A 21,051-nucleotide genomic window follows, 5' to 3' on the forward strand; every position below is an offset into this window, starting at 1 on the left:
AGTGAGTGGAGGTATGGACACTGCTTACTGGTCAGGATGAGCAGGGTTACGCTGTCTTATTTTAATGTTACATGGATGTTATCCTCACCTATATCATGTGTTGGTTGTAATTAATAAATATTGGTTAACAATCATGTTTACGTAAGTTTAATAAAGGTCGTTAAATGTCATTCGGTGTGATGTGTCTACTGAAGGGGACCGGGACAATGCAAAATATCAGGACTGTGACAGTGAATGCCTACAAGCCCCTGCATTTAATATCTATGTATAGAAAACCATAATTTAATCCCACCTCCTTACAAGTAGTAATAACAGGGTGATCAGCCACAAGATGCCTATAATATTGATATTTTAACCCTTGGGAAACAGATGAAGATCAACATTGAATTTGACACCACCACTTTAGCTGTGTCAAGCTGTGGCATTTGAATCGTGACTTATTATAAGTGGAAAAATCTTTTTTTTTATTTTGAAATAAAAAGGACTTTTACATCTGATGTAATATCAGCTCAGTATTCTAGTCTATTACTATATTCTGTATATGAAAAAGAAGTTAAATATCAGACCACCCCAAAGTAAGCTGAATATAATGCAGGATGTCAGACTGTGACAGTGAAGGCTTATGAATGTTGCATTTGGCATCAATGTGTAAATAAAATGCCATATGTCAGTTCAACTATTTAATTATGAAACTTTCAGGTAGCAACAACCAGTTACTAGGTTATAAACTCCATATACTACCTCTATTATAACTTTAAGCCCTTCAGTGGATACTACAGAAATGCCAACATTGATTCACTACTTTATCTACAAGAAACCATGGTATTTGAGCCATGACACATGACTATTAATAGAACTATATTCTGCTAAAATATATAGGACTTTATCTTGTAATGTAAGAAATCTTAGCAAGATGTATTCTAGAGTTTTACTGCGCCTACATACTGAAATCTTAAATACAAGACCTTCAGCTGTACCTCGGTATAATTCAAAATGTCAGCGTACGACAGTGAAGATGTCTAAACCCTTGCATTCAGTACTTATATTTAAAAGGTCATGCATCCTTCTCTACAAAATGCAACTTTAAAGTGTTCAGGCAGAAATAACAGGGTATTCTGCTACAAATGCAGTAAAGACCAACATTCTTCCGTCAGGAATGTCAGTGTAGCTCAACGCTGAATCCGGCTGTACTTTAGATGCTTCATATCATGGCATTTGATCAATGACATACTGCACCTAATACAACTTTCTTTTCTTCTAGTGAAATATATAATGTTTCTAGTTCTGATTTAATAACAATGTAGTGAAGGTATACTGTAGACTATTACTATATTCTGTATAATATAAATACAAAATCTCCAGTGGAATGTTAGTATTATGCACATTGTCAGACTACAATAGTGAATGTCTATGAACCCCTGCATTTGGTACCTATGCTTAAAAAGACCATATGTTAGCTTCCTTCAATATTTAACTCTGATGCTTTCCGACAGGAACAAACATTGTATTCATCTACAAAATACATTTAAGACTACTTTTCTATTTTTAGGAATTTTAGTACAGCTCAAGACTGAATATGATGAAATCCATCACTTTAGCTGTATCAAACCATGGCAACTTAAAAATAAAAAGAAAATTTCAGGCAATACATATATATCTATATCTATCTATATATCTATATCCATATATCTATATCTATCTATTTAGTTATCTCTCTCTCTCTCTCTCTCTATATATATATATATATATGTATATATATATATATATATATATATATATGTGTGTGTGTGTGTGTGTATGGGACCGCTACAGAATCCTGAAAGGCCAAAATCCTGAAGACCAAAATCCTGAGACCAAAATCCTGTAAGTTCAAAATCCTGAAAACTCAAAATCCTGAAAACACACAGGATACCAACACTTACTATATTCCAGTACAATTGCATACAAAAACATATTACCCTTCAACTATATGCAGGGGGGCAAGCCCTCCTGCACCCCACACCCCCTGCTAGTTAAATATATCAACTCTGAGATTGCACTTCACTATACTAAGTGCAATCTTGGAGTTGATATATTTAAGTAGCAAGGGTATGGGTGGCTTGCCCCCCACATGGGGGGTGCAGGGGGGCTTGCCCCCCTGCTTATATTTGTAGAACAGTAATATAGTTTGTGTTTTATTGCTTTCTGTATGTAGTTGTGCTGGAATATAGTAAGTGTTGGTATCCTGTGTGTTTTCAGGATTTTGAGTTTTTAGGGTTTTGAGTTTTCAGGATTTTGAACTTTCAGGATTTTGGTCTTCAGGATTTTGGGCTTTCAGGATTCTGTAGTGCTCCTACATATATATATATATATATATATATATATATATATATATATATATATATATATATATATATATATATATATATATATATATATTATATAGATAGATAGATATGTAAAGATTGTTTTACTTCTGGTATGATTACAACTCAATAAAGATATATTCTGCATAATGATCAGAATTAAATAGAATACCCTCAATAAAAACTGTATATGAAAAATGGTAGTGTTCTCTAACGAAGGCCAATGCACACTGCATTTGATACCTATATATAAAGGGCAACATGTCAATTTATTTATTTATTTTTTATTTATTTATTTACCTTTGTTAACCAGGAGTGTCTGACTGGATGTAGGTCCATTTTCAGCAGAGGCCCGGTAGAAAAGCTCCACAGTTAAAATAAACAGACAGTAGTTACATTGGATTACATAGCAATTAACAATTTAACATAGCAATTACTTACAACATATTTACAGATGAAGAACATAGTACATCAGTAGACAACTAGAATGTTTATCTGTGAAGTACATAACAGACATTAACAAATGTTACAATAAGAAGTTCCTGCTGTATAATAAGTACTAGGCTTATGAGCATCTGAGCTTGCTATAATCAAGGTAGTTAGTGGAGTGAAAAGAAAGGTAGTGGTTGGATGGGGTGGGTGATATTAGAGTGGGAGTTACAAGGGCATAGCCAGCATGTTTTTAGGTGCACTTTTAGTGAAGTTTTGAAGTGGGTGCATGATGGTATGGAGGTAATTGTGGGTGGGAGGGAGTTCCATAATTTGGCTATGGTGCAAGAGAATAGTGCTTCACCAGCAGAGTTATTGGCTTTAGTGATCTGCAAGTGATTTTTGTTGCTGGATCTTAGAGGTCTGGTGGTTCGATAGGGTTGGAGTAGATTCTGGAGAGATGGGACATTTAGTGGATGGTTTACTAGTTTGTGGGTGAGTGAGAGTTGATACCATTGAAGGAGGTGAGGGAGTTCAAGCCAGCCCAGTTCAGCAAGTGAGAGACAGTGGTGACTATGGTAGGATGCCCCTGTGGCAAATTTGGTGATTTTGTTGTAGCAAGTCTCTAGCTTGTTTAGATCGCATTGCCTTAGGATGGTATATATTTGAGAGGCATAAAGTAGGGTGGAGATAAGGTGGGAATTTGCTATTGAAATCTCTCTCTCTCTCTCTCTCTCTCTGCAACTAGGATGACTATACTAATTTTAGAGAGTAGGCGAGTTGGCAAAGCCTCTTTCTTCCACCTCTCCCTTGATGGTTCATCCAGCACCTGAAGCCCTAGTTAATTGTGGATTGTCTGTGTCATAGGTAAAGATTCAGTCTCTCTATGTTATGGTGCCAGCTAAAAACTTTACTTCAGTTGTTATCGCACTTGTGCGAGGTGATCACAAATCAAAGACTTACCAGGGAGTCTTTTTTTTATGTAAGCAAATCTTTTTATTTTTGGAGATGGGATTATGACTTTTTTCTTTATTGTAAACAGTCTTACATCAGACCGTTCTTTACACTGCAGTTTCAGTTGTGTATATTTAATTTGTAACAAATATACAGAAAAAAATTGGGAGGACTTCTACATAATTTCACTGTACAGAAGTTACTGGATGTGAATGAGATCTAGTTTGTGTGGGAGATTCTATAACGATAGAGGGAACACAGGAAAATGTATCCCCCAAAACATCACAACTGGTGCATCAATGACAGAAAACCGAGAATGCACAGACTGGCTTCACTATGAATAACTGCATCTCATATGGAAGAACAACCACAGCAGGGCTAGCCACCTGATGGTATGAACATTGACTCTAGATGATGGTCACTGTTGGCATGACACCTGGACTCCATGTACAAAAATAGGAGAAAAGTGCTGTGGATGGATGGCTTTATCAGGTTAACTTAGGAGGACATAAGTCAATACAGCAACACTTCCAAGGTCACAAAGCATTTTTTACAGGGCAGCAATTCCCCACATCCTATGACTATAAATATATTATCTATACATACACACACATATGTATATATATATATATATGTGTGTGTGTGTGTGTGTGTGTGTGTGTGTGTGTGTGTGTGTGTGTGTGTGTGTGTGTGTGTGTGTAGCTATATATGGATCTACTTTGGAAGCCCGAGCTTTCAAAATTCGAACTTTATATGGTCGAGACTATAACATCAAAGTTTTGAAAGTTTGAAACTTTAATAAAAAAAAATAAAAAAAAAATCTTTATGTTTTTGCAGGGGCAAGCCCCACTTTACCCTCCACACCCTCTGTTAATTAAATATACCAACTCCAAGATTGCACTACAGTAAATAGAACCATTCTGCACTGTACGGCGATCTCCATTTAAACATTTCATAGTTTCAAAACTTCGATCTTACGGTCTCTGCCATATGTAGACCTATATATATATATATATATATATATATATATATATATATGTATGTATATATATATATATATATATATATATATATATATGTATGTATGTATATATCTATATATATATATATATATATATATATATATATATATATATATATGTTTATATTATTTATTTATTGGCATTTGTTTACTAGGAATGTCCACTGGGCCAAGAGAACCCATTTTCAGTGGAGGCCTGGAGAGAAAAGCTCCACAGTATAATAGTACAAAACACACAAATAGTAGATAAAACATAGAGCAACTTCAAGATACAAGCAAATAATCGCAAAGCAAGCTTAGTAATATACAATAACTGTAAAGGCTGGCAAACAAATAATATACACAGATGAGTATAGGTGAAACATAACATCTAGTATAAGTTACAAAACTGGAAGAGTAATTGAGTTATCAAACACAATTAAGCAGTATATACAAGGTATTTTGTGAGATTGGTTGGTAAAAGGATAGGAAGAGTGAAAAATTAGCATGATTTGTTCTGTTAATGAATTAGGATGAGTTTGAAGAAGGGGGGATGCAGGATAGAGTGTGAGTAAATTTTGAGTGTAGGCATTGACGTTATGAATGAATGAGAATAGAGGCATGCGCATCACCAAAGGGAAGAGAGATGTAGTCGCAATCCTGTTTTGAAGAATGTAATTTTACTGGAGGTTCTGATAGCTGATGGTAAAGAGTTCCAAAGCTTGGCAACAGAGAAGGATAAAAGCATGTTGCCGGCAGGAAGTTTAGGTTTGTCTACTTGCAGTAGTAGTTGATTTTCAGATCTAAGTGGCCTGTTTGGGTGGTAGTGGGTGAGGATGGAAGAGAAGGCTTGGCAGTCTGAAGGTTTGTAAATAATTTTGTGAGCTGTGATTAGCTGTAGGTAAGTAAGATAATGGGGAAGTTCGAGCCACTTAAGTGATTTTAAGGAAATGCAATGATGGGAAGAGTTTTTTGCATTGGTTGCAAATTAGGCAGCCTTGTATGTATGCCAACTCTAAGATCAGACAAACTCAAAGAAGAGGGAGAGGGGGAGGAAAATGCAACACTCAACTTGTCACAATTCTCTGAGTATATTTGCTATGATAGAACACCATCAATATTTTATGTTCTACACTCTAAGCACTAGACCTCCCCAAAAAAAATCACTATACATTTAAAAACGTAATTTTTTGGAAGGGGGCTGTACATCCCCCCTTGCACTACCTCAGTGTGAGGGCTGCTTCCTTACCCCTGTCTCTAAATATGCTACAACCATAGTTGCACAAATTTGGAGAAAGGTGAAACTCATATGTTCCCTTTCCTCTAAGTTATACACCCTTAAACAATCTATTACCTCACTGCAGTGAAACAAAAGTTGATATATATAAGCATGGACACTATAAATCAGGATTATATGGTAACAGTCAACTGAAAGATGACAGTAAACCATAGGGGAAATCATTTGAGTTCTCTACCGTTTTCTTTTTTAGTACATTTCAATTAATATTTACTTTTGGCTTGTCATATATAGTGTGTGTGTGTGTGTGTGTGTGTGTGTGTGTGTGTGTGTGTGTGTGTGTGTGTGTGTGTGTGTGTGTGTGTGTGTGTGTGTGTGTGTGTGTGTGTGCATGTCTTTGTATGCTTTGTTAACATGCTTAGAACAAGACATGTGGATGTTTAAGTTTGATGCATTATACTAGTTTGGAAAAAGATTATTAGTTATTGATGTTTTTGAAATATTTATTTATTTCACATTTATTAACAGGGTTGGTCCGGCTGAGCACAGGCCTATTTTCAGTGGAGATCCGAAGAGAAAAGCTCTAGCAAAATGAACAAATTCTATAATTATACAATTTTCACACAACAGAGTAACAATAACAGTTATACAATAATCACAAAATTGAGTCATTGAAAAACAGAGAAAGCAACAAGTAAAAGTAAGACACTTAGTAAGGTACATAGGTTCATAGGTAGGTACTAGGCTATAGGCCCTAGGACCTATATAAGCCTAGCCAAAAAGGTACCCTGGCTTTGGTTAGTGCACTATTTACAGTATATCCATAGAGGACCTGTATCAAATAATACAGGAGAAACATTCTTATATGTTAGGAAAAAATATGGAGAATATACCATTGTCTGATTTTTATTTTTTGTAAAATAAGAGGTGTCATATGCTTAAGGCATGAACTGCAAGGGGGTGATTCTGGTAAATGAAGAGAGTGGCAGATCAAATTAAATAGGCTCCTGACAGGGGTATATCAATGACTTACAGAGGAAACATCTTAATTCTTTTTTGCAGCTATTTGTGTTTGGGATGCTATGTAAGGTGAAAGGGAGATTGTTCCAGAAATGAAAATATAAAATTTGATATGCTTGGCTCTGGCACTGGATATACTGTTTGCAAGGAGAGACTGGCAAGAATCTTGTATTTTGTGTATCAGTTTACCTTTTATCAAAATGCTTTGTGTAACTAGCCAGTTCAGTAACCGTTTGAAATGTTAGGACCCATTCCTAAAATAGAGAGACTGAAAGGAAGAAAGAACAGACTTAAATATATTAAGTTCAAGATGCCATTTCTCAGAATATTCCCTTTTATCTGAGGTATGGTGATCTCAGAGTTGGTATACACGCATACACACACACACACACACACACACACACACACACACACACACACACACACACACACACACACACACACACACGCACACACACACACACACACACACACACACACACGCATATATATATATATATATATATATATATATATATATATATATATATATATATTAGTTTGGAGGTTGTGGAGGGGCTTGCTTCCCCTCACATGGGGGGTGCAGGAGTGGCTTTCCTCTAAGCCATGCAACCTTAAAATAGCTATTACAGCACTGCAGTAAAACAAACTTCGGTATACTAAAACATGTATACCATAAATCAGTGATTATATAATTATAATCAACTGAAGGATGATAAGGCAGCTGTCAGTAAACCATAGGGAAGTCATCTGTGTGTGCGTGTGTGTGTGTGTGTGTGTGTGTGTGTGTGTGTGTGTGTGTGTGTGTGTGTGTGTAAAGTAAGGGGGGTGATTAGGTGGTATGGGGGGCATAGCCCCTGACATAGTTTGAATATGTATTGTCTTCTGGAAAGGCTTGTTCATTGCAGTTGTCAATATCTATGTCTATGGTTTAAAACATTTAGAAACACACACTCCCCCTTACTTTATATTCTTATTCTAACTCCATGATCGCACTTCAGTGGGGAAGGGGCCATATATAACTTTCAATGAAATGAGTTTCAGCCAAATGAGTTTTCAGTGAAGTGAGCTTTCAGTCAAATGTGCTCACCTATCTGAGTTTCGACCAAATGTGTTTTTGACCAAACGTAGTAGACCCATATGTGTGTGTGTGTGTGTGTGTGTGTGTGTGTGTGTGTGTGTGTGTGTGTGTGTGTGTGTGTGTGTGTGTGCTTTGTTAGCACGCCTAGAAGAAGACATGTGGATGTTTAAGTTTAATGCATTATATTAGTATGGAGAAGGTTGTTATTACTGTCTTTTAAATGTTCTTTGCTCTGGCACTGGATATACTGTTTGCAAAGAGGGATTGACAGGAATCTTGTATTTTGTGTATCAGTTTACCTTTTATCAAAATGCTTTGTGTAACTAGCCAGTTTAGTAACCATTTGAAATGCCGGGACACATTAAAGTGAGTCCTAAAATAGGGAGACTGAATGGCCAAAAGAACAGACTTACATATATTAAGTCTGAGATGCCATTTCTCAAACTGGCATCTCAGATTTAGTATATGTGGTGGTGGTGCTGCGGTAGCGTTGTCGCCTCACAGTAAGACGCTGTCCGGTTCGATTCTCAGCTAGAGTGTCTTCTGCGTGGAGACATGTGTGAATGAGCGTACCTTCGTTGAAGGTTGTGCATCAGTGCTGGTAACTCGGCATGTAAAAATCAACTACCAATCAGTAGCAGACCAGAGTTCCGCTGTGGGGACCCCTAAACGGGAAAAGCCGAAAGATACAACAACAACAAAAAGTTGCAGAGAGAGGGAGAGAAAGAAATTGACATGTTACCTTTATATAGATATCAAATACATGGTCATTGGCCTTCATTAGAGCACTCTGCCTTTTCTCTGAGGTATGGCAACCTCAGAGTTGGGATATATATGTTTGGAGGATGTGCATCCCCCCCCCAAAAAAAGTTTAAAGGAGAAGACCAATTTTAGAGATTTGCTCTTCTCCTGTTTTTTTTTTTTTTTTCCTTTTTTGCACTCTGCATTTCGAGTAGCAACATTTCAATGGGAGCAATGTATTTCAGTTGTGTTTTGTTATATGTTTGATATTTTCCCTCATTTTTATTCTTTTAGTTCAGTTATCATGTATATTTTTTTATTCATTTGTTAACCATGTATATGTGATGTGAGCTATCCTAGGCTCTTTTCAGCCATGGCCCGTGACACAAGGGAAAGGGTAAATGCAATATCAGCTACATTTTTCTCTTCCTCAATCCCATTAACAAGTCACTGAAAAGTCCCCTTTTGACCATCAAATTCTGCAAAAGGATCTTTATGTTTAGTTTGCTTGCAGGAAGTGCACACCATTAAACCTGAATGCACTGTGATTATTTCAATAAAGATGTAAAAACAAATGACCTTTGTTAAAAATTAATAATCTGAAAAGTATTTCTCCTAGTCCTTTTTCTTCTACATCAGATTCTGTTTCAAAAATGTTAGGAAAATCTGAAATAAAACATAAAGCTAAAAGACTTAAATCTAGAGATCCACTCATATCTTTAAAAAGACATCATTGGCTGTTTATAGTTATTCTGAGTGGTCATTTAGTTTGGACATCAAACAAGAACTGAAGAAAGTGTGCACGTTGTGTTTTATAGTCAGATTGCCTTCTATTCTTTTTGGGTTGGGAATAGAGCAGAGTGTGCTAGTGGACATTTATGAAAGTGTGTCCAAATCATATATTTAAATCTTGCACCAATGCCCCTTTTGATATACATCTTCAGCTCTTAGGGATTTGTAGCTTTTTAACTTCTGAGAGGGCTAGTTATTTCTGTTGTGGAAAGGGGGTTCTTTCAGAGTTCTTGTTCAATATTGGAAAACATTTCCTGTTAATTTGTGCACTAGCTACACAAGCATTTGTATATAGTTGTTTAATTTATGTTGAAAAATATTCCTTACTTGGTTATCTACTTACTGATATGATAGGACTTGTATATTTATTTACTTCTGAGCTTTTCTTTTCTGTGTGGATGGATGAGTGTGCAGAGGGTCACCGTTTATGATTTCACTTATGATCTCTTTACCCTTTTAATCACTACTGCTTACTTTTATTTTTCTCTGTTTTGGGGGGTTAAAGTAGTACCGCACAGTGGTTGCTGTGTTCTGAACAGATGAAATGTTAGCGTTAAACTGTGAATGACTGCTGCTTTCTATATCTTGGTTAATTGATTGGATCTGGTTGATTGATGATGGGAATATGGGACATACAACTTGCTAATAAGATGTGTTTACTGCATAGAAGTTGATGTTGATGGTGATACACAGTACATAAAGAAAATATTTGGTAGTTTAGTTATGTTATGTGTTTTTCTTCCATACCTTTACTAGGTCGATACTTATATTAAACACACACACACACACACACACACACACACACACACACATATATATATATATATATATATATATATATATATATATATATGTACACACACACACACACACACACACACACACACACAAACACAGGTATACTCACACATATGTGCACACCTACACCCACCTATGTGCATTCTTGTATGGTCAATATATCTTTTAAATGTAGTAAGGAAGGAAGTAGTGGGAAGGTATAGAAGAAAAATAAAATAAGAGTAAAGGGAGGGAGCAGGTAAAAAATAAATGGAAAGGGTGATGAAAAGTGATGCTTGGCAATGAAGAAGTCTGGGAAATGTAATGAGGCAGTTTATGGCTGTAGTCATTTAAGGAAATCTCAACATCAATATTATATCAAAAGCAAACCTTCTAAACAGAGGAAGTAGCAAAAAATAACACCACAACCACCCAAAGGTCTTGTTGAAGAAGACAAATTGTAAATGAACAAAGACTTAGCAAAACCACCACGGCTTCCAGTGCGATAAAAATCCAATTTACTGCATAAGACAAGCGCTTTCAAGTAGACACTCTACGCTTCTTCAGATCCTTAAAACAATGCCCCAATACAAAACATTTTATAGCAGCAAAGTCATAGTCCAAATATCAATTAAATAATTAAACAATTAAATAATAGAACAACTTACATTAATTACCCTCCATATAAAAGGCGAAAACCATTTACTTAAAGCGCCGTGCATCCAACTCTGGTTTAATACAAATGCTACTGTTCAAACCAGGATAGATGTGTGCTTGTAGCTTAAAAATCCATTTCAATTCCATGTGTTCAATAAAATTATTATTATCACCACCTCTCTTATTCATTGCAACAGTTTGTAAAACCCTAAAACTAAATGTATGTGCTTGGCTAGAGCATTGCATAAATTCCTATGCTTAATATCATATAAATGGTGGTACACTCTATCCCTAAGATGTTTTGTGGTTTTGCCAACATAAAAACAGCTGCACCCATCACACATAGCCAGGTAAATGAGGTTAGTAGTATTGCAGGAGGCACGAAATCTCAGTTCAAATTCATAACATAGAGTTGGATGCTTAAACTTTTGAACTCGTGTCATACTACTACACATCTTACACTTCTTACAGGGGAAAGTACCAAGTTCTCCCTCTTGAGTTAAAGTGCAAGTTCTATTACCACATAATATCATATTCTGTACCAGTTAGAGTGTCTTCTGTGTGGCGAAAATCTACTGCCAATCATTAACAACAATCTGTTTCATATTCTGATTGTTCTTATATATAAACTTAGGCTGTTCTCCAACCAATTTCATAGTATCCCTATCCGCCATAAGAAAATGCCAATTTCTATTAATAATTTCATGTACCCTCTTATTATCTGTAGTATATCTAGTTACTAAATGAGTTCTATATTTTCCTTCATATCGTGTGGTACCTCTATGTCGTAAGTTATCACTGTCAGGGGAACTCACCCTCTCATTGATAATCCCATCCCTTAAGCTAGAAAAATCAGACCCTCTATAACCTCTATCTAAAAATAACTGTTCCAAAGTATTTACTTCCTGTTGCAGGACAGATCTATCTCCATAAAACCTCTTCACCCTATTCAATTGACCCTTCATAATGTTAGGGAAAATGTGTTTAGGATGCATGCTACTATGATCCAACAAGCTATTACGCCAACATTCCTTATGGAACAAGCCTGTAGCTATTTTCCCCAGATTATCCTTATACAATTTCACATCCAAAAAATCCAGGATTTCAAATGAATACATAGCTACAAACTTCAAAAATCTTTTGTATTTCCCAAATACGTAATAAATTCATTAAGGAGGGGTATCCCCCCATCCCACAGCATAAAAATATCATACACAAAACGTCTATAAAATTTTATATGGGTACAAAAATCACTAGTGAACAAACATTGTGTCTCCCAAAAGTGTACCACCAAATTTGCATAAGTATTAGCGCAATGGGTGCCCATAGCGACACTCCATTGCTGCAAATAAATTTGTTCTTCATACATCAATCAGTTCAAGCAAAGTACATATCAAAATAACCTCATTACCATCAAACATACCGTGCATACTTAAAAGTGCTCTTATGGCTTCCATGCCATACTCTTTGGAATGGAAGTAAATAAACTTTGTACATCCATGGTCACCATCAGTATATCCAATGTATCATCATTCTCTCCATATTTATTCAAATCATCAATAAACTGTGTAGTATCCTTTAGGATGGGGAAAATCTCTCTCACTAAGGGCCCCAGTTTACCTTCCACATAAAGATGTCCCATGCACCATCCCCCTCCATTCACTATGGGTCTCAATGGGGGGGTCGTGCATTGACTTGTGAATCTTAGGCAACCCTTTGATGCAGGGAATTAATGGCTATTCCACATGTAAAAAAGAATATAAAGTATCATCAATTTGTCTACGCATAAGTAGATCATAAAGCTTATAATTTACATTACTCACAATTTTACAATATTCAGTGTTATTTAACCTTGTATATGTGTTTAGATCACTCAATAAACAGTGTATAGCTGCATCATAATCCTCTCTGTTCATTAGGACTGTCACCCCTCCTTTGTCAGCTGGCCTGATAGACAATGCAGGATTGTTCCTCAGCGAATAAAGTGCTTGTCTCTGATCTACATCTAAATTATAAAATTCACCGCAATGTTTGTGATATAAGGTGTCATATATATCCCTCTCACATGCTCTAATGAAAGCTTCAACATGAGCCAGTGTTAGGGGAGTGAAAGAGCTCTTCCTCCTATACACTTTACTATTTACATTAGATTGATCTGAAACATCTTTCAAAAACAATTTTAAAGCAATGTTACACCCAAAAAGTCAAAAATCAGTCAGTAATTCACTTATATTAGCATTAGAAGAAGGAATAAATGTCAAACTTTTATTCAAAACAGAGAGCACCATTTCGGTGAGTTCATGGTCTGACAAATTCACCACAATGTTATTTAATATTTCTTTCTTCTGTTCAAAGCTTGATTCTCTCCGGAATTCTTCCTCTTCCATCTTCACCAATTCATTGATCTCAATTGCTGTCAATCCTCCTGTTGTTTTACTGTGAGGGGTAAAAAACGATCCAGAGTACATGGAGTGAGCTGTTTCGGTCTCGCTCCCATGGACACAACAGTGAGGGCTTGTTGGTTAGGTAGAGGCGTATAGTCAAGTTCAACTGATGGTGAAGGTGTAATAGATGTTTCCCCTCCAGCCCTCTCTGTGCCTGTTACCAAAGCACTCACTTCCATATTATTCAGGAATGGGCTAGGTGATGGCTCAGAATTTAAGGTGGCTTGCTGTGGCTCAGGTTGTGAAGTCATCTATGGTGAGATGTTCTGCCATGCAAATACATTCCCTGAAGTAAAATCAATAAAATCCCTCTGCAATTTCCGTTGCTTCATTTGTTGCAACTTCTTCTCATACAGGGAAATATTTACATACATATTGGTCAATGCGTTATCAAACTGTTCCCCCTTAAATTTTTCGAGAATGTTACCTTGTGAACGTTGTACTTCCTCTAACAATTTTTGTTCAATGGGACGGAAATAGTCAATGATAAGTTTCATATATTTGTAACTTAAATCAAGATTTAATTGCTGCCATTGTTTGAGTAGCAACGGATGTGTGTCACCATACGAGGGCATGCATAGCACTCTCATGCCCCTCGGGATCACATGAAAATGTAGGCAGGCTTCCAGATGCTGTCTCTGCCAAACATAATGTTTGAGCTTATACAAGTCATTTTCCATGTCCCTTAACATAACAGAAAACTGTTGAAAATTCTCAGTTTTATCCAGTACTTTACCTTCAGTATTTCCTTTAAAGTTCATAACCAACAGAGGGTTATCACTCTGTAATAAAACATTTTCCCAAGTCAACCGCTCCCTGTCAACAGGCAGAACAGAATTCCTTTCAGGCAAGATAGTATCAGCCATGTGGAGGTGTGGATGTAAAACAACCAGAAAAGCAAAAAATAACACCACAACCACCCAAAGGTCTTGTTGAAGAAGGCAAATTGTAAATGAACAAAGACTTAACAAAACCACCACAGCTTCCAGTGCGATAAAAATCCAATTTCCTGCATAAGACAAGCACTTTCAAGTAGACACTCTATGCTTCTTCAGGTTCTTAAAATAATGCCCCAATACAAAACATTTTATAGCAGCAAAGTCACAGTCCAAATATCAATTAAATAATTAAACAATTAAATAATTGAACAACTGACATTAATTACCCTCCATATAAAAGGCTAAAACCATTTACTTAAAGCGCCGTGCATCCAACTCTGGTTTAATACAAATGCTACTGTTCAAACCAGGATAGATGTGTGCTTGTAGCTTCAAAATCCATTTCAATTCCATGCATTCAATAAAATTATTATTATCACCACCTCTCTTATTTATTCATTGCAACAGTTTGTAAAACCCTAAAACTAAATGTATGAAGTGAAAATTCTAGTATGTGCTTGGCTAGAGCATTGCATAAATTCCTGTGCTTAATATCATATAAATGGTGGTACACTCTATCCCTAAGATGTTTTGTGGTTTTGTCAACATAAAAACAGCTGCATCCATCACAAATAGCCAGGTAAATGAGGTTAGTAGTATTGCAGGAGGCACGAAATCTTGATTCAAATTCATAACATACAGTTGGATGCTTAAACTTTTGAACTCGTGTCATACTACTACACATCTTACACTTCTTACAAGGGAAAGTACCAAGTTCTCCCTCTTGAGTTAAAGTGCAAGTTCTATTGCCACATAATATCTGCTTCATAATCTGATTGTTCTTATATATAAACTTAGGCTGTTCTCCAACCAATTTCATAGTATCCCTATCCACCATAAGAAAATGCCAATTTCTATTAATAATTTCATGTACACTCTTATTATCTGTAGTATATCTAGTTACTAAACGAGTTCCATATTTTCCTTCATATCGTGTGGTACCTCTATGTCGTAAGTTATCACTGTCAGGGGAACTCACCCTCTCATTGATAATCACATTCCTTAACCTAGAAAAATCAGACCCTCTCTAACCTCTATCTAAAAATAACTGTTCCAAAGTATTTACTTCCTGTTGCAGGACAGATCTATCTCCACAAAGCCTCTTCACCCTATTCAATTGACCCTTCATAATGTTAGGGAAAATGTGTTTGGGATGCATGCTGCTATGATCCAACAAGCTATTACACCAACATTCCTTATGGAGCAAGCCTGCAGCTATTTTCCCCAGATTATCCTTATACAATTTCACATCCAAAAATCCAGGATTTCAAATGAATACATAGCTACAAACTTCAAAAATCTTTTGTATTTCCCAAATATGTAATAAATTCATTAAGGAAGGGTATCTTCCCATCCCACAGCATAAAAATATCATCCATGAAACGTCTATAAAATTTTATATGGGTACAAAAATCACTAGTGAACAAACATTTTTCCTCCCAAAAGTGTACCACGAAATTTGCATAAGAATTAGCGCAAGGGGTGCCCATAGCGACACCCCATCGCTGCAAATAAATTTGTTCTTCATACATCAATACACTGTTCAAAAGAATCAGTTCAAGCAAAGTACATATCAAAGTAACCTCATTACCATCAAACATCCCATGCATACTTAAAAGTGCTTTTATGGCTTCCATGCCATACTCTTCGGTATGGAAGTAAATAAACTTTGTACATCCATGGTCACCATCAGTATATCCACTGTATCCACATTCTCTCCATATTTATTCAAATCATCAATAAACTGTGTAGTATCCTTTAGAATGGGGAAAATCTCTCTCACTAAGGGCCTCAGTTTACCTTCCACATAAATGGAAAGATGTTCCGTGCACCATCCCCCTCCATCCACTATGGGTCTCAATGGGGGGGGGTTGTGCATCGACTTGTGAATCTTAGGCAACCCTTTGATGCAGGGAATTAGTGGATATTCCACATGTAAAAAAGAATATAAAGTATCTTCAATTTGTTTACGCATAAGTAGATCATAAAGCTTATAATTTACATTACTCACAATTTTACAATATTCAGTGTTATTTAACCTTGTATATGTGTTTAGATCACTCAATGAACAGTGTATAACTGCATCATAATATCATCCCCTCTGTTCATTAGGACTGTCGCCCCTCCTTTGTCAGCTGGCATGATAGACAATGCAGGATTGTTCATCAGCAAATAAAGTGCTTGTCTCTGAGCTACATCTAAATTATAAAATTCATCACGATGTTTGTGATATAAGGTGTCATATATATCCATCTCACAGGCTCTAATGAAAGCTTCAACATGAGCCGGTGGTAGGGGAGTGAAAGAGCTCTTCCTCCTATACACTTTACTGTTTACATTAGATTGATCTGAACCATCTTTCAAAAACAATTTTAAAGGAATGTTACACCCAAAAAGTCTTAAATCAGTCAGTAATTCACTTATATTATCAGTAGAAGAAGGAATAAATGTCAAACCTTTATTCAAAACAGAGAACACCACTTCGGTGAGCTCATGGTCTGACAAATTCACGACAATGTTATTTAATATTTCTTTCTTCTGTTCAAAGCTTGATTCTTTCCGGAATTCTTCCTCTTCCATCTTCCTCGATTCATTGATCTCGATTGCTGTCGATCCTCCCGTTGTTTTACTGTGAGGGGTAAAAAGTGATCCAGAGTACATGGAGTGAGCTGTTTCCATCTCGCTTCCATGGACACAACAGTGAGGGCCTGTTGGTTAGGTAGAGGGGCATAGTCAAGTTCAACTGATGGTGAAGGTGTTATAGATGTTTCCCCTCCAGCCCTCTGTGTGCCCGTTACCAAAGCACTCACTTCCATATTATTCAGGAATGGGCTAGGTGCTGGCTTAGAATTTAAGGTGGCTTGCCGTGGCTCAGGTTGTGAAGTCATCTGTGTTGAGATGTTCTGCCATGCAAATACATTCCCTGAAGTAAAATCAATAAAATCCCTCTGCAATTTCCATTGCTTCGTTTGTTGCAACTTCTTCTCATACAGAGAAATATTTACATACATATTGGTCAATGCGTTATCAAACTGTTCCCCCTTAAATTTTTTGAGAATGTTACCGTGTGAACGTACTTCCTCTAACAATTTTTGTTCAATGGGACGGAAATAGTCAATGATAAGTTTCATATATTTGTAACTTAAATCAAGATTTAATTGCTGCCATTGTTTGAGTACCAACGGATGTGTGTCACCATACGAGGGCATGCATAGCACTCTCATGCCCCTCGGGATCACATGAAAATGTAGGCAGGCTTCCAAATGCTGTCTCTGCCAAACATAATGTTTGTGCTTATACAAGTCATTTTCCGTTCCCTTAACATAACAGAAAACTGTTGAAAATTCTCAATTTTATCCAGTACTTTACCTTCAGTATTTCCTTTAAAGTTCATAGCCAACAGAGGGTTATCACGCTGTAATAAAACATTTTCCCAAGTCAACCGCTCCCTGTCAAGAGGCAGAAAAGAATTCCTTTCAGGCAAGATAGTATCAGCCATGTGGAGGTATGGATGTAAAACAACCAGAAAAGCAAAAAATAACACCACAACCACCCAAAGGTCTTGTTGAAGAAGGCAAATTGTAAATGAACAAAGACTTAACAAAACCACCACGACTTCCAGTGCGATAAAAATCCAATTTATTGCATAAGACAAGCACTTTCATGTAGACACTCTGTGCTTCTTCAGATCCTTAAAACAATTCCCCAATACAAAACATTTTATAGCAGCAAAGTCACAGTCCAACTATCAATTAAATAATTAAACAATTAAATAATTGAACAACTGACATTAATTACCCTCCATATAAAAGGCTAAAACCATTTACTTAAAGCGCCATGCATCCAACTCTGGTTTAATACAAATGCTACTGTTCAAACCAGGCTAGATGTGTACTTGTAGCTTCAAAATCCATTTCAATTCCATTCATTCAATAAAATTATTGTTATCACCACCTCTCTTATTCATTGCAACAGTTTGTAAAACCCTAAAACTAATGAAAATTTAAAACTATATGTGAAATATGTGCTTGGCTAGAGCATTGCATAAATTCCTATGCTTAATATCATATAAATGGTGGTACACTCTATCCCTAAGATGTTTTGTGGTTTTGCCAAAATAAAAACAGCTGCACCCATCACAAATAGCCAGGTAATTCAGGTTAGTTGTATTGCAGGAGGCACAAAATCTTGGTTCAAATTCATAACATAGAGTTGGATGCTTAAAATTTTGAACTACGTAACACACTACTACTACATCACTACTTACACTTACAGAAAGTACCAAGTTCTCCCTCTTGAGTTAAAGTGCAAGTTCTATTGCCACATAATATCTGTTTCATAATCTGATTGTTCTTATATATAAACTTAGGCTGTTCTCCAACCAATTTCATAGTATCCCTATCCGCCATAAGAAAATGCCAATTTCTATTAATAATTTCATGTACCCTCTTATTATCTGCAGTATATCTAGTTACTAAACGAGTTCCATATTTTCCTTCATATCACGTGGTACCTCTATGTTGTAAGTTATCACTGTCAGGGGAACTCACCCTCTCATTGATAATCTCATCCCTTAACCTAGAAAAATCAGACCCTCCATAATCTCTATCTAAAAATAACTGTTCCAAAGTATTTAATTCCTGTTGGAGATCAGATCTATCTCCACAAAGCCTCTTCACCCTTTTCAACTGACCTTTCATAATGTTAGGGAAAATGTGTTTAGGATGCATGTTGCTATGATCCAACAAGCTATTATGCCAACATTCCTTATGGAACAAGCCTGTAGCTATTTTCCCCAGATTATCCTTATACAATTTCACATCCAAAAAAATCCAGGATTTCAAATGAATGCATAGCTACAAACTTCAATTTAACTGTTGTATTTCCCAAATACGTAATAAATTAATTAAGGAGGGGTATCCCCTATCCCACAGCATAAAAATATCCACGAAATGTCTATAAAATTTTATATGGGTACAAAAGTCACTAGTGAACAAACATTGTGTCTCCCAAAAGTGTACCACCAAATTTGCATAGGAATTAGTGCAAGGTGTGCCCATAGCGACACCCCATCACTGCAAATAAATTTCTTCTTCATACATCAATACATTGTTCGAAAGAATCAGTTCAAGCAAAGTACATATCAAAATAACCTCATTACCATCAAACATACTATGCATACTTAAAAGTGCTCTTATGGCTTCCATGCCATACTCTTCGGTATGGAAGTAAATAAACTTTGTACAACCATGATCACCATCAGTATATCCACTGTATCCACATTCTCTCCATATTTATTCAAATCATCAATAAACTGTGTAGTATCCTTTAGGATGGGGAAAATCTCTCTCACTAAGGGCCCCAGTTTACCTTCCACATAAATGGAAAGATGTTCCGTGCACCATCCCCCTCCATCCACTATGGGTCTCATTGGGGGGTTCTGCATCGACTTGTGAATCTTAGGCAACCCTTTGATGCAGGGAATTAATGGATATTCCACATGTAAAAAAGAATATAAAGTATCATCAGTTTGTCTACACATAAGTAGATCATAAAGCTTATCATTTACATTACTCACAATTTTACAATATTCAGTGTTATTTAACCTTGTATATGTGTTTAGACCACTCAATAAACAGTGTATAGCTGCATCATAATCCCCTCTGTTCATTAGGACTGTCGCCCCTCCTTTGTCAGCTGGCCTGATAGACAATGCAGGATTGTTCCTCAGCAAATAAAGTGCTTGTCTCTGAGCTACATCTAAATTATAAAATTCACCGCAATGTTTGTGATATAAGGTGTCATATATATCCATGTCACAGGCTGTAATGAAAGCTTCAACATGTGCCGGTGGTAGAGGAGGGAAAGAGCTCTTCCTCCTATACACGTTACCATTTACATTAGATTGATCTGAACCATCTTTCAAAAACAATTTTAAAGCAATGTTACACCAGAAAAGTCTAAAATCAGTCAGTAATTCACTTATATTATCAGTAGAAGAAGGAATAAATGTCAAACCTTTATTCAAAACAGAGAGAGCTACTTCAGTGAGCTCATGGTCTGACAAATTCACGACAATGTTATTTAATATTTCTTTCTTCTGTTCAAAGCTTGATTCTTTCCGGAATTCTTCCTCTTCCATCTACTCTGATTCATTGATCTCGATTGCTGTTGATCCTCCCGTTGTTTTACTGTGAGGGGTAAAAAATGATCCAGAGTACATGGAGTGAGCTGTTTTGGTCTCGCTCCCATGGACACAGCAGTGAGGGCCTGTTGGTTAGGTAGAGGGGTATAGTCAAGTTCAACTGATGGTGAAGGTGTTATAGATGTTTCCCCTCCAGCCCTCTGTGTGCCTGTTACCAAAGCACTCACTTCCGTATTATTCAGGAATGGGCTAGGTGCTGGCTCAGAATTTAAGGTGGCTTGCCGTGGCTCAGGTTGTGAAGTCATCTGTGTTGAGATGTTCTGCCATGCAAATACATTCCCTGAAGTAAAATCAATAAAATCCCTCTGCAATTTCCGTTGCTTCGTTTGTTGCAACTTCTTCTCATACAGAGAAATATTTACATACATATTGGTCAATGCGTTATCAAACTGTTCCCCCTTAAATTTTTTGAGAATGTTACAGTGTGAACG

Source organism: Protopterus annectens, chromosome 9.part0 (assembly GCF_019279795.1).
Source record: "Protopterus annectens isolate FY-2018-M chromosome 9.part0, PAN1.0, whole genome shotgun sequence".
In the NCBI taxonomy this organism is placed as follows: Eukaryota; Metazoa; Chordata; order Ceratodontiformes; family Protopteridae; genus Protopterus; species Protopterus annectens.